At 39.9% G+C, this 12646-nt stretch overlaps 1 protein-coding gene across 11 annotated transcripts in view; it reads right to left on the bottom strand.

The window, feature by feature from the left end:
* LOC138758400 (transcription factor RFX3-like) overlaps positions 1-12646 on the bottom strand; it is a 342380-nt gene that overhangs the window by 252960 nt on the left and 76774 nt on the right. For 10 of the 11 annotated variants that reach the window (XM_069927263.1, XM_069927325.1, XM_069927330.1 and 7 more), the window contains one exon: positions 7379-7431. The gene's annotated coding sequence lies outside the window, so the exon portion shown is untranslated. Of the gene's footprint in view, positions 1-7378; positions 7432-8471; positions 8508-12646 lie in introns of all 11 variants that reach the window. The other variant, XM_069927288.1, reaches the window with a different exon arrangement.

The following is a 12646-nucleotide window of genomic DNA, read 5'->3' as shown; positions in this document are numbered from 1 at the left end:
AAAATAATGATGGTTAAACACTATTATTACAAAAGGATAAAAGGCAACAAATCCTGCGGAGGACTATTAGCGTTTTTTGTTAAGGAAAAAGGACAATTATCTGCAGCTGACAATCACAAAGACCCTCAGGGTCATTTAGGTTAATATTCCTCTCTACCTGACCTAAACAGGTAACAATTTTTGTTCTTAAAAATCTGATTTTATCTTGTTATAAAAAGCCAGATGAATATAACTAAATAATTGGCTGTAAAAAATGCAATCACTGAAAAAGTTTTGCATAAGTTAGCTAATGTACACAGTGATCAAATTCACTGTGCAAATTAAATTCCTTCTCCCCCATCAAAATTACATTAATATACACTGTGGATTTATTTTACTGTTTTGTTACAGAAAGCAAATTAAAGAGAATGACAAGTTGGATTTAAGAAATAATTGTTTATTGCAGTAGTTCATTTTATTAATACAACCATCTATTGACAAATCAAAATGTTTACTGTACTTGTGCAACATTAGTTATTTTAAAAACACGCATGCGCGCATGTACACACACACACTATTTAAATTATGTCTTGGTTGAAGCTGGGATGTTAAAATGAAAAATAGAAATGAAATCAGAAGCCAATCATGTAAATGCTCATTTTGACAAGTTCAAGTTCATATTTATTATCATAGTACATGCATGCCATTATGTATAATCCTGAGATTATATTCCCTGTGGGCCAGGCAAAATTTCTGATTATTGGTGGTATAAACTTTACTTAAAATATGTATACATGAGAGAACTGTAAACAAATAAAGAAATATTAACAAATTGACTATGCAAATACAGAAAAATATAAATATTCAGAAATAATGTGAAAAATGTCTCATTGAGCCTGTTGTTCAGGAGTCTGATGGTTGAGGGGAAACAACAGTTTATGAATCTGGTGGTATGAGTTTTATGGCACCTGTACCTCTTTCCTGATGGCAGCAGCGAGTACACAGCATGTCTTGGATGGTGTGGATGCTTGGTGATTACTGCTGCTCTCCAATGGCAGCGTCCCATGGAGATTTTCTCAATTGTAGGGAGAGTTTTGCCTGTGATATACTTGGCTGTGTCGACTACTTTATGCACGGCTTTCCGCTCAGTCATATTGGTGCAGCCAGCCAGCACACTTTTCACTACACAGCTATAGAAGTCTGCTAAGGTTTCCAATGTCATTGCAAACTTAAGCAAACTCCTGAAGAAGTAGAGGCACTGACGTATTTCCTTCTTTATGACATTAGGGGTCCAGGAAACGTCTTCCGAGATAGTGACTCCCAGGAATTTAATTTTGGTCACTCTCTCCAATGATCACTGATCATACACCTTTGGTTTTCCCTTCCTAAAGTCCTAAATTGACTCCTTGATTTTTGTTGATACTGAGTACAAGGTTGTTGTACTCAACAACGACCCAGAATCATTCAGCCAGGTTTCCAGTCTCATTCCTGCATACTGACTGACTCATCCTCATTTGTATGCAGCACATTTTTGAGGTATCATTAGCAAATTTTTAAATGGTATTGTGATCATACCAAGCCACGCAGACATAGGTATAAAGTGAATAGAGCAGAGGGCTAAAAACTTAGCCCTGTAGTACTCCAGTGCTAATTGAGTCTGTGGAGATGGTCTGAAGGTGAGGAAACCCAGGACCTAATTACACAGTGGGGTATTGAGCCCAGGTCTTGGAGTTTGCTGGTCAGTTTTGAAAGGATGATGGTGCTGAATGACAGACTAGTCAATAAAGTGCATCCTGGTGTATGCATCTTTGCTGTCCAGGGTTTTATGTGGAACCAGTGAGATGGCATTTCCTGTACACCTGTTGCTATGGAATGCAAATTGAATTAGATCCATGTCCCCACTTAGACAGGAGCTGTTATGTTTCAACACCAGCCTCTCAAAACACTTCATCACTGTGAATGTGAGTGTCATTCCTCAGTCGTCATTTAGACAGTTTAGCACACTCTTCTTCGGTGCCAGTAGAAATGAGGCTTGCTCGAAGCAGGTGGGTACCATGGCTTGTCGGAGTGAGATGTTGAAGATATTCATGAAAACATCAGCCAGTTGGCCAGCACAGGTTTTCAGTATTCAGCCAGTGTAGCATGAATAAAAGCTCTCACGACTGAAAGGAGAACAAATGTTTTTATTAGCTTATAACTATAACTATGGGTAAGGTTTCACAGTAGTCTTCAGAAGGGTTCTGGGTTGAGGAGGGAAACCAGGGTTATTTGTGAGCAGATGGGGGTGGAGCCAGGAGGCAGGTACCAGCCATCAGCACAACTATGGGTAAGGTTTCCAGTAGTCTTCAGAAGGGTTCTGGGTTGAGGAGGGAAACCAGGGTTATTTGTGAGCAGATGGGGGTGGAGCCAGGAGGCAGGTACCAGCCATCAGCACAACACACTACCAGTGAATCCCAGTTCACTGCATTCACCCCTTCCTATAGAATTTAGGGTCTGTAAATTAAAACAGAGAACATGGGTTCAGAAAAAAATGGCTGAAAATATACAGTTATTTACAAATTTACAGATTTAAGCAGTCTGGGGGACTGGAGATCCTGGTGGAGCGCCTTAGCACCAGGGGGCCTTGGACTCTCCTTGGATCTCCTGGTCCCCTTGTGAGGGAGGAGAGGCGGGCTGGGTCTCCGGCTCAAAGGTGGAGGGAGATGCACTTTCCTCCTGAACCAGATCCCATAAGGCCTTGACTGGGGGTGGCGAGAATGAGCTCCATGGCTCACAGGGCACCTGAGACAACGGACCCTGTTCCGATGGGTGCCAGATCCCTGATGGAGATGGTTCCTCCCTGGCATCCAGGTACTCCACATAGGTGTTCGTGGGATTAGCATGGAGCAGTTTCACCCTTTCCTCCAGGGGATTGATCTTGCTTCTGCTCATGTGCAAAAATAGAGTCTAGGGCCTTTATGACTGATGATGTGAACATGTCTGGACATGGAAGTGGGAGTACTCGTCAATGATAGAGAGGAAGAAGGAGTTCCCGTTTGTGGCGGGGAGAGCTCCGTTAAAATCAACATTGAGCTGTTCGAAGGGCCTGGATGACTTGATCAGGTGCACCTTTGCAGGGAGGTAGGAGTGCAGGTCCGCGCAGACCTGGCAAGACCTGGTCATTTCCCTAACATCTTCCGTGGAGAAGGGCAGATTCTGCTCCTTGACAAAATGAGCCATGCAGGTGACCCCTGGATGGCAGAGTTCATTATGCAGAGACTGCAGTTGGCCAATATGTGCAGAGGCACAACTTCTTCTGGATAAAGCATCTGGAGGGTCATTAAGAGCTCCTGGCTGATAGGCAATGTCATAACTGTAGGTGGAGAGCTCAATCCTCTATCAAGCAATCTTGTCATTCTTGATTTTGGGCCTCTTGACATTATTAAACATGAATGTGACAGAGCACTGGTCAGTGAGTAGCATAAATCTTCTACCAGCCAGGCCGTGTCTCCAGTGCCTCACGGCCTTCTTTTCCACAGATGGCTTCTGGAGCTCATGGCCTTGTAATGTCTGAGAGAAAAATGCAAATGGCCTGCCCGCCTAGTTGAGGGTAGCAGCCAGGGTTACATCTGAAGCTTCGTTTTCCACTTGGAAGGTATATTCTCATCCACTGCATGCAAGGCGGCTTTTGCAATGTGATTGCGGAAGTGGTTAAAAGCAGTTTGGGTTTCAGCTGAGAGGGGGGAATAAGGGGCTTTTATGAGAGAGTGAACCCTATCAGCATATTGAGGGATCCACTGGGTGTAATATGAGAAAAACCCCAGGCATCTCCTTAAGGGCTTTGTGGTCCTGGGAACAGGGAGCTCTAACAGGGGGTACATCCTATTGTGATTGGGGCCAATGATGCCATTCTCCACCATGTAGCCAAGGATAGCCAGGCATTTAGTCCTAAAAACGTATTTGTCAGAGTTATAAGTGAGGTTCAGGGCTTTTGAAGCATGGAGAAAACTCTGGAGGTTAGCGTCATGGTCTTCCAAGTTGTGGCCACAGATGGTGACATTATTGAGGTAGGGGAAGGTAGCCTTTAACCCATTGAAACCTCATTAATGATTCCAAAATGGACTGTCCAGAATTGATAGAGGCAACCGTTAGCCTCGAATGCCATATATGGACAGTCCTCAGAATGGATTGGCAGCTGGTGATAATCAGCTTTCAGGTTGATGGTCAAATAGAGCCAATTTGAGGGAGGGGGTATGCGTTCAGGAATGTATACTGATTAGTATTTTGGCTATAGTCAATTACTAGCTTGGACTTGTTTTCCCCTTTTACCACTACCACTTGCGTTCTCCGCGGGCTGGTGCTAGGTTCGATTATACCTTCATCGAGCAGTCTTCAGGAACCAAACTATATGTAATGCAGTCCTTGATGACTGCATACCCTTTCGTTCCTACCCTTAAAACAAGTGCGGACCTCCTGAGTTCATCGGTGTGAAAGACGTCTTTGGTCGCGTTCATGTAGGCCTGGAAGCAGTCCAGCCAGTATGTGAACTCCTCAGCTGCATTGGGGGACAAAGGGTCTATCAGTAGCATACCAGACTTGTCTCAGACCTTATAAGTCCTTCTGTGCTGTACCTCCTGGTCTTGGAAGCAATAGGTGCAGATTGAGGACAGATTCAGGAAGGGGGGGGGGGTTGATATTCAGTGTGGAGAGGCTGCATGTGGGTTCTGATTTTAGGGGACCTCCATTCCAAACTGTTACAGAGGGGAGGGGACCAGAATACTTCAAGGTCACGCTTTAAAAGTGACATAGGTAGTCCAACCCCAACAACACCAGAGCACACAATTCATCAAGTATATACAAGCAAAATTTACAGAACTTCATCACTTCATACGACGGATGTACTATACACTGATGTAGAACACACGTAGAATGCGAATGAGATGTGAGAAATAGGCAGTAATTAGAAGGATTCATCTTCAGGTTGTAATTTTGCGCAGTCCATGAGTCTATGAAGCCTTTAGTAGAGCCCGTGTCGATTAGGCATTTAGTGGAATGTCTGTTTACCTTCAGTCACTATGGAATCGCTGAGCTGGTGAAGTCTGTCCTGATCTAGAACCATTGAGGCTAGGACCCCAGAGATTCCATGCTCGTCACTCAACTGGCCCCCACTGTCCTAGGTTGCTCTGCATGGGTAAGATGGTGTTGTCCTCGTGGTGCGGCAAGATGGCCACCCTCTTTCCTCCTCCAACGATGTGGCACTGAGTTTGAATTTGGGTCGCAGCAAGATGGCTGCCAAGCCTTTTTGCGCTGTTTCCTTATTGCCACCCTCCGTCATCAAGTGGGTTTGGGTGAATTCGGGGTAGACAGCTTGGGGCTGGAATCTGATCTGGGAGCAGTCAAGGCCACGGACGTCCCCTGGCTTCCCCTCACACAGCAAATCTTACCTAATGCACTTTCTTGCCACACCTGGAACGCACCGAGTCTTTAGCCAGGCAATGAGATTGGGGATCCTGGTTCTTTCTGCAGTAAAAACACTCCCTAGCACGGGAAGCAGCAGCCGTTAGGCCAGGGGTAGCAGGAGAAGCTGGCCCTTCGAAGAGGTTCACCTGGCTTTGAGGTCGTCATTCTTGAGCTTGGCCTGTTTCAACAATTTGGCCAGTTCCTTCTTTCCCGACTGGAGCAGTTGCTGCCTCATGTACTTTGAGCGGACTCCCATGACTAGAGTGTCCGGGATCAGTTCTTCTTCACAAATGCGTCCTGTAGCCGCTTCATATCTGCACTTCTTGGCAAGCGTCCACAGATCCAGCAGGTCGTCATCGATGGTCTCTCCTGGCCGCTGGTGACGCAGAGTGAGTCAGTGCTTCACTAGGACCTTGTTTTGTGACTTCAGGGACTGAGCCATATGTAGTGCAGTCCCTGATAAATGCATACCCCTTCATTCCTACTCTTGAAACAAGTGCGGACCTCCTGAGTTCATCGGTGTGAAAGACGTCTCTGATCGCGTTCATGTAGGCCTGGAAGCAGTCTAGCCAGTATGTGAACTCCTCAGCCGCACTGACGGACAAAGGGTCTATCAGTAGCATACCAGGCTTGAGTAACACTTCCATCATTTGGGGAATAAGTTAATAAAATTGTAGCATGAATAAAAGCTCTCATAACTGGAGGGAAAACAAGTGCTTTTATTAGCTTATAACTAAGGGTAGGGTTTCACAGCAGTCTTCAGAAGGGTTCTGGGTTTAGGTGGGAAACCAGTAGTGTGAGAAGATGGGGGTAGAGCTTCATACGATGGATGTACTATACACTGATGTAGAACACACGTAGAATGTGAATGAGATGTGAGAAATAGGCAGTAATTAGAAGCCTTTAGTAGAGCCCGTGTCGATTAGGCATTTAGTGGAATGTTTGTTTACCTTCAGTCACCATGGAATCGCTGAGCTGGTGAGGTCTGTCCTGATCTAGAACCATTGAGGCTAGGACCCCAGAGACTCCATGCTCGTCACTCAAGTGGCCCCCACCGTCCTAGGTTGCTCTGCATGGGTAAGATGGTGTTGTCCTCGTGGTGCTGCAAGATGGCCACCCTCCTTCCTCCTCCAACGATGTGGCACACTACCAGTGAATCCCAGTTCACTGCAGCCAGGTATTCCATTCAGACAAGATGCTGTCCTTGAATTTACTCTCCTGAAGGAAGCCTGCACATCATCCTTGGATCCTGACAGTAGTGCATCAGCACGAAACATGGGGGTGTGTATTGGTTCTTTATTCTGGTGGTCAAATCGAGTGAAGACAGCAGTGAGCTTATCTCAGAGTGAAGCCTTGGCATCTCCTATTGCAGCAGATTTGGCTTGGTACCAGGTATGTCATATAGCGAGTGGGCAACTAACAGTTTTCAGAATGCAAGTAGCTCATTTAACTATTTTCACAAGATTCTATACTTAATGTGTTATCGATGTTTAGATCCAACACTACACTGGCAGATTTCTCTTGAATGCTGCAGGTGAAAAGAGGACAGCAACATGACGAAGGTGATTGTATTCCCCAGCATTGCTTGTGACCAGAACACAAGTTCTTCTTCCCCAGCACAACTCAACTTCTCCAAGAAAATCTATAAACCTCATCATCAGACCTTTTCCTAAACCTTGCAAACACACACCCATTCTCTCTCACACTATGGACTCCTTATAGAAAAATCATGGAGTCAAAAGGCTTTAGTGTTAGAGCTTATCATTCTTCTATGTTATTAAATCATCAGACAAGAACTTCGCAATAAAGTCAACTTTGGAACATTAAGTGACACATCAAAACACTGATCTTATCAGCATCAGAGTAATTAACAAAAAGTAACATTTCAAAAAGCAAATAATTTGTAAATTAACCCAAACAAACAAAATATAGAATTCATGAAAGCTTTTTTTGTACTTACATTGTGACCTTTGTGCTCCAATTGTGGGTTCTAACACTAGGATTGGCAGGAACCTGGGGGAGAAATGAGAAATAAAAACTATTTTTTTTGCAACAAATAAAAACTCTGGCGAGCAAATTACAAAAAAATATTTTAATATTTGATGCAATTATGTCATATCCTTTGAATGTAAAGGATTTTATGAAGACAAAGGTATGTTGACACTTGCAGATAAACCAAAATTTAAACAGCTGCTCCACATACTGGACAAATAAGAGATCAACAGATTGATCGATGATAGCCTCCTCCTGAGGTGCTGATCATCTTGGAAGACTGTTTTCTCCTTGTCGCTGAGGCATTAGGTTTTGGGCTCCAGTACCAGTCATACCTCTAGCCAAAGTATTCCAAGTCATAGCTTTGATCCCTGACAGTAACAATCTACAAAAAAGTTAATCCAAAACACCCATTTCTCAGGTCCTCCATTCTGTGTTCGATTATATATTATATGGACCATAAGAACATCTCTCTCCACCTGTTGATAATTAATAATGATCTTAATATTTGGCATTCAATATTACCATACAAGCAGACCTCATGATCAAATGAAGGGATCTGGGACTCTGTTAGTCCCTCTGCAACTGGATCATCTACTTTCTCATTGGCAGTCTCCAATCAAAATGTATGGGGGGGGGGGGGTCATAAGAACATTGGGGTATTTGAGTAGCACGGGCTCATGGGCCAGAAGGGTTGGTTACTGTGCTGTATTTTTAAATTTAAAATCAGTGCAGATCAGTAATGTCACCTCATCCTTGCTGACCATCAATCCAGGGGCATCCCAAAGCTGTATACTTAGTTCCCTGCTCTACTTTTGACTGTGTAGCCAAGTTCAGTTCCACAGCAATTAATACATGGACTGACAACACCACCGTTATTGGTTGAATACTGGAAATGCTGAGGCAGTACACATGGAGATTGAGAATTTGGTTCCTTCCTGGGAGAACAATCTTGTTCTCAACATCAAGACCAAGGAGCTTATTATGAATTTTAGGAAGGAGAGGTCAAGGGACCTCACACCTAACTGCATTGATTGCACAGAGGTGGAGAGCATTAGTACCTTCAAGTTCATGGGAAATCCTTTATCGTTCAGAGTCTAAGAGAGATGAAAATAAGATAAGAAATTAACCAGGGAAGTGGTTGAGGCTGCCTCATTAAACATATTTAAAATTCAGTTAGATAAATTTTTACATGATAGAGGAATAAGGGGATATGGGGAGAAGGCAGGTAGGTGCAGTTAGGTCATAAATTAGATCAGCCATGATCGTATTGAATGGCGGAGCAGGCTCGATGGGCCATTTTTGGCCTACTCCTGTTCCTACTTCCTATGTTCCTATGTTGAGACAAATTAAATTACCGGTGTTAAAGGATGACAAAAAGATAAGAGTGTCGAGAATTTTTCAGTAAAATAAGTTTGAGACTCTAATGTCTCTAAGGTGCCAGGTGAGGATGGTTTTCCACCAGAATGCTATAAAGAGTTTAAGGAGCTGTATTGATGTATTGATACCTGTATTGATGGAGGTATTAGGTCAAATGAAAAAGGCATATGATCTACCTGAATTTTTTAAAACAGCATTAATAACTGTAATTCCAAAAAAGGGAAAGATTGTTTACAGCCTTCATCATATAGACTTATATCATTATTGAACACAGACTATAAAATTGTACCAAAATTGTTAGCTCATGGGCTAGTTGAATTTTTGCCAAAATTAATAAATTTAATAAATTTAGATCAAACTGAAAAGCAGTAGATAACATAGTTACATTTTTAAGTTTGGTAAATATATAGCACAAAATAGGAAGATTCCCGCATTAGTGGTAGCATTAGATGAAGAGAAAGCATTTGATTGATTAGAATGGGATTTTTTTTTTAAATTGAGACACTTAATGCTTTTGGGATTCCAAATACTTTTATAAACTGGATAAAGACCTTGTATGATCAACCAAAAGCAAAAGTGATTACGAATAAACAAATCTCACAACCCTTTTTACTTGAAAGGTTTTCTAGTCAAGGTTGTCCATTATCACCCTTTTTGTTTATATTAGTGATTGAACCATTGGCAGAAGTAATTAGAACTGATAATGAAATTAAAGGATTTGAAGTAGATAATAAAGGACATAAAATTAGTTTATTTGCTGATGATGTTATAGTATATTTAACAACAAGACCAGAAATATCTTTAAATAAGTTGAATGAGAGATTAAAAGAGTATGGGTTAGCATTGGGTTATAAAGTGAATGTTAATAAAAAGTGAAGTAATGCCTATGGTGGGTATGGATTACTCTCAATGCAAAAGATTGACAAAATTTAAATGGAAAAAGTGAAGTAATTAAGTACTTAGGGATTAAAATTAGTAGAAATATAATTAATTTGTTTAAATGAAATTATTTGCCATTGTTAAAAAAATTGGAAGAGGATTTGAAAAGATGGAAAGATTTACCAATAACGTTAATAGGACAAGTGAATTGTATTAAAATTAATATTTTTCCAAGAATACAATATTTGTTGCAGTCATTACCCATTCAAGTACCAGATTTTTTTAAAAAATATAATCGAAATTTGAATAAAAGAATATGTGAATTTCTTTGGAAAGGTAAGATGTCAAAAATTGTTTTTGAAAAATTAATATGGAAATTTGATGAGGGTGGACTAAGACTCACAAATTTCAAGAATTATATTAAAACAGCTCAATTGAGCTTTTTGACCTCTTGTATCAATGGGATGAAAAACCAGCTTGGATTCAGATAGAAATGAATAAAATTGGTGAAACTATTCTGGAGTTAATTTTGTATAAATGGAATAGTGAGTCATTTAAAGGAACTAAAGATTTTTCCGTATTGAAACATATTTTAAACATATTGAGAGAGGAATTAAAAAATTATCAATGACCAAAAATGCTATTAAAACAAAATCAACTTCTTCCTTTTACTTTGAGTAATTCTTTATTTGATAATTGGTTTAGTAAAGGTTTACAGAGAATAAAGGATTGTTTCTTAGGATCTTTTTTTCTTAACTTTTGATCAATTAAAAGATAAATACAATATACTTAATAATACAATTTTTGCATATTATCAATTAAAAATGTATTTGAAAGAGAGACTGGGAGCAGATTTGAGACTCTCTAAACAAAGTCAATTTGAAGATTATAATAACAGATACATTTGTTGTTAAGAAATTTATTACGAATATGTATATAAAATTACAAGAAACTGTAAAGAAAAAAAAATGATATAAATAAAAAATCCGATGGGAGAAAGATTTAAATATACAAATTCAGGAGATTTGGTCAAAATTATGTTATGAAAGTGTTACGAATACAGCAAATGTTAGATATCAAATGGTTCAATATAAATTTCTTCATCAATTGTATTATACTCCATATAAGTTAAATAGACAATCCTAATTATTCAAATAAGTGTTTTCGGATATGCAAAAGAAATAGGGAATTTTTTTTGCAATCAGTGTGGTCTTGTGAAAAAGTGGAAAAGTTTTGGAATGAACTGAGTTTATTATTAGGGCAAATTATGAAGATAAAGATACCAAAGGATCCAAGAATATTTTTAATTGGAGATATTTATGAAAAGAATATAAAATTGAAATTGGACAAATACCAAGAATTTTTTTTGTACTGCAATAGCAACTGCAAAGAAATATATAGTGATATCATGGAAAGATTATGGAGAAGTGTTATTAAGTAAACCCCCTCCATAAATCTTCGTCCACGAAGCCAAGCCAAAGAAGAAAGATAATGGATGCAAAATTGTATACCTTTGGAAAAAATTATGTATAGTTAAAGGAATCGAGTTGAAAATTTTTATATTATTTGGAAACATATATGGATTTTATCCACCTCTTCTATCTTATCCAATCCTCTTAATTAGTAATTTTTAAGAACAATTATTGTATATGCTAAATGGTAAATGTTTCTTTCTTTTCTTTCCTTTTCTTACTTTTGGGTGGATGGGGGGGATGGAGAGAAAAATATAAAAGTCTTTTTTGTATCATTGGCTTTGGATATTTGATTAATGTTTTATTCATTTTTTTCCTGTAATGATGCAAACAATTAAATTTTTTTTAAAGTTTCTGGGAAATCCACATTTAGATCTCTCCTAGAACCAGCAGATCACGGCATCTGTGAAGAAGACACACTAATGCCTGTAGCTTCTAAAAATTCTGAGGAGACTTAGCAGGTTGTCAAACTTCTATAGGTGCACTGTGGAAAGTACACTGACTGGTTGCATTGCAGCCTGATTTAGGAATTTGACTACCAAGGAACAAAATGGGCTGCAGAAGGTAGCAAACATATCTAGCTCACTCAAAGGCTCCAACCTTCCATCCACTGAAGATATCCATGGCAACCAACATCATTTCGGACCTCCATCGATCTGGTCACAACCTCTTCTAACATCCTCTCATTACACTAATCAAGGATTGCTTTGCCATGGCAAGAGGACTGCATTGAAACATGACATTTATTTCTTGCACTATGGTGACCAAGGATATTCATCAAAGGGGCGGCACAGTTGGCGTAGCAGTTAGTGCAACACCTTTACAGCACCAGCTATCGGGAATGGACCAGGGTTCGAATCCCATGCTGTCTGTAAGGAGTTTGCATGTTCTCCCCACGTCTGCATGAGTTTTCTCCAAGGGCTCCGGTTTCCTCCCACCATTCAAAAGAAAAGAATCGGGAGTGGGGGTGTAGGTTAATGGAATGTAAATTGGGTGGCTGTATGTCTTAATTTTTTTAAAGTCTAAATTTAAATCTATCTTTTATATTTATTTTCTCTTTCAAATGTGATTTTATGTATACTACAGTAACCCCCTGGTAACCGGCACCTATGGGGATTGGTAGATGTTGGATACGTGAATTTTCTAGTTAAGAATGTGTATTGCATGTTTGGTGAATTAATGATGAGATGCGCCAATTTTAAAGTTCTGTATTTTTAATCTGTTTACTTTTGATGATTTTTTCTTTGCCAGTTCCTTAAATTACTGATAACAGGGGTTTTACTGTATTGTCATTATTTTTGAATGAAGTGCCTGCTTGGCTGCAACAAAAATTTCAGTGCAGATACACAATGTACAATATATATGACAATACACTCATTATCTTTATCTAAAACCCTTGAATAATCTGTAAGGCATAAGAAATAAGTGTAAACAACTATCCTACTCTTTCCTGAAGAATTATAGCTGCAACAATACTGAAGATGATCAAAATCAACAACAACAAA

Source organism: Narcine bancroftii, chromosome 1 (genome assembly GCF_036971445.1).
Source record: "Narcine bancroftii isolate sNarBan1 chromosome 1, sNarBan1.hap1, whole genome shotgun sequence".
Taxonomy (NCBI): domain Eukaryota; kingdom Metazoa; phylum Chordata; class Chondrichthyes; order Torpediniformes; family Narcinidae; genus Narcine; species Narcine bancroftii.
Note: the sequence above shows the minus strand (reverse complement) of the source record. Positions and strands in the feature narration are given on the sequence as shown.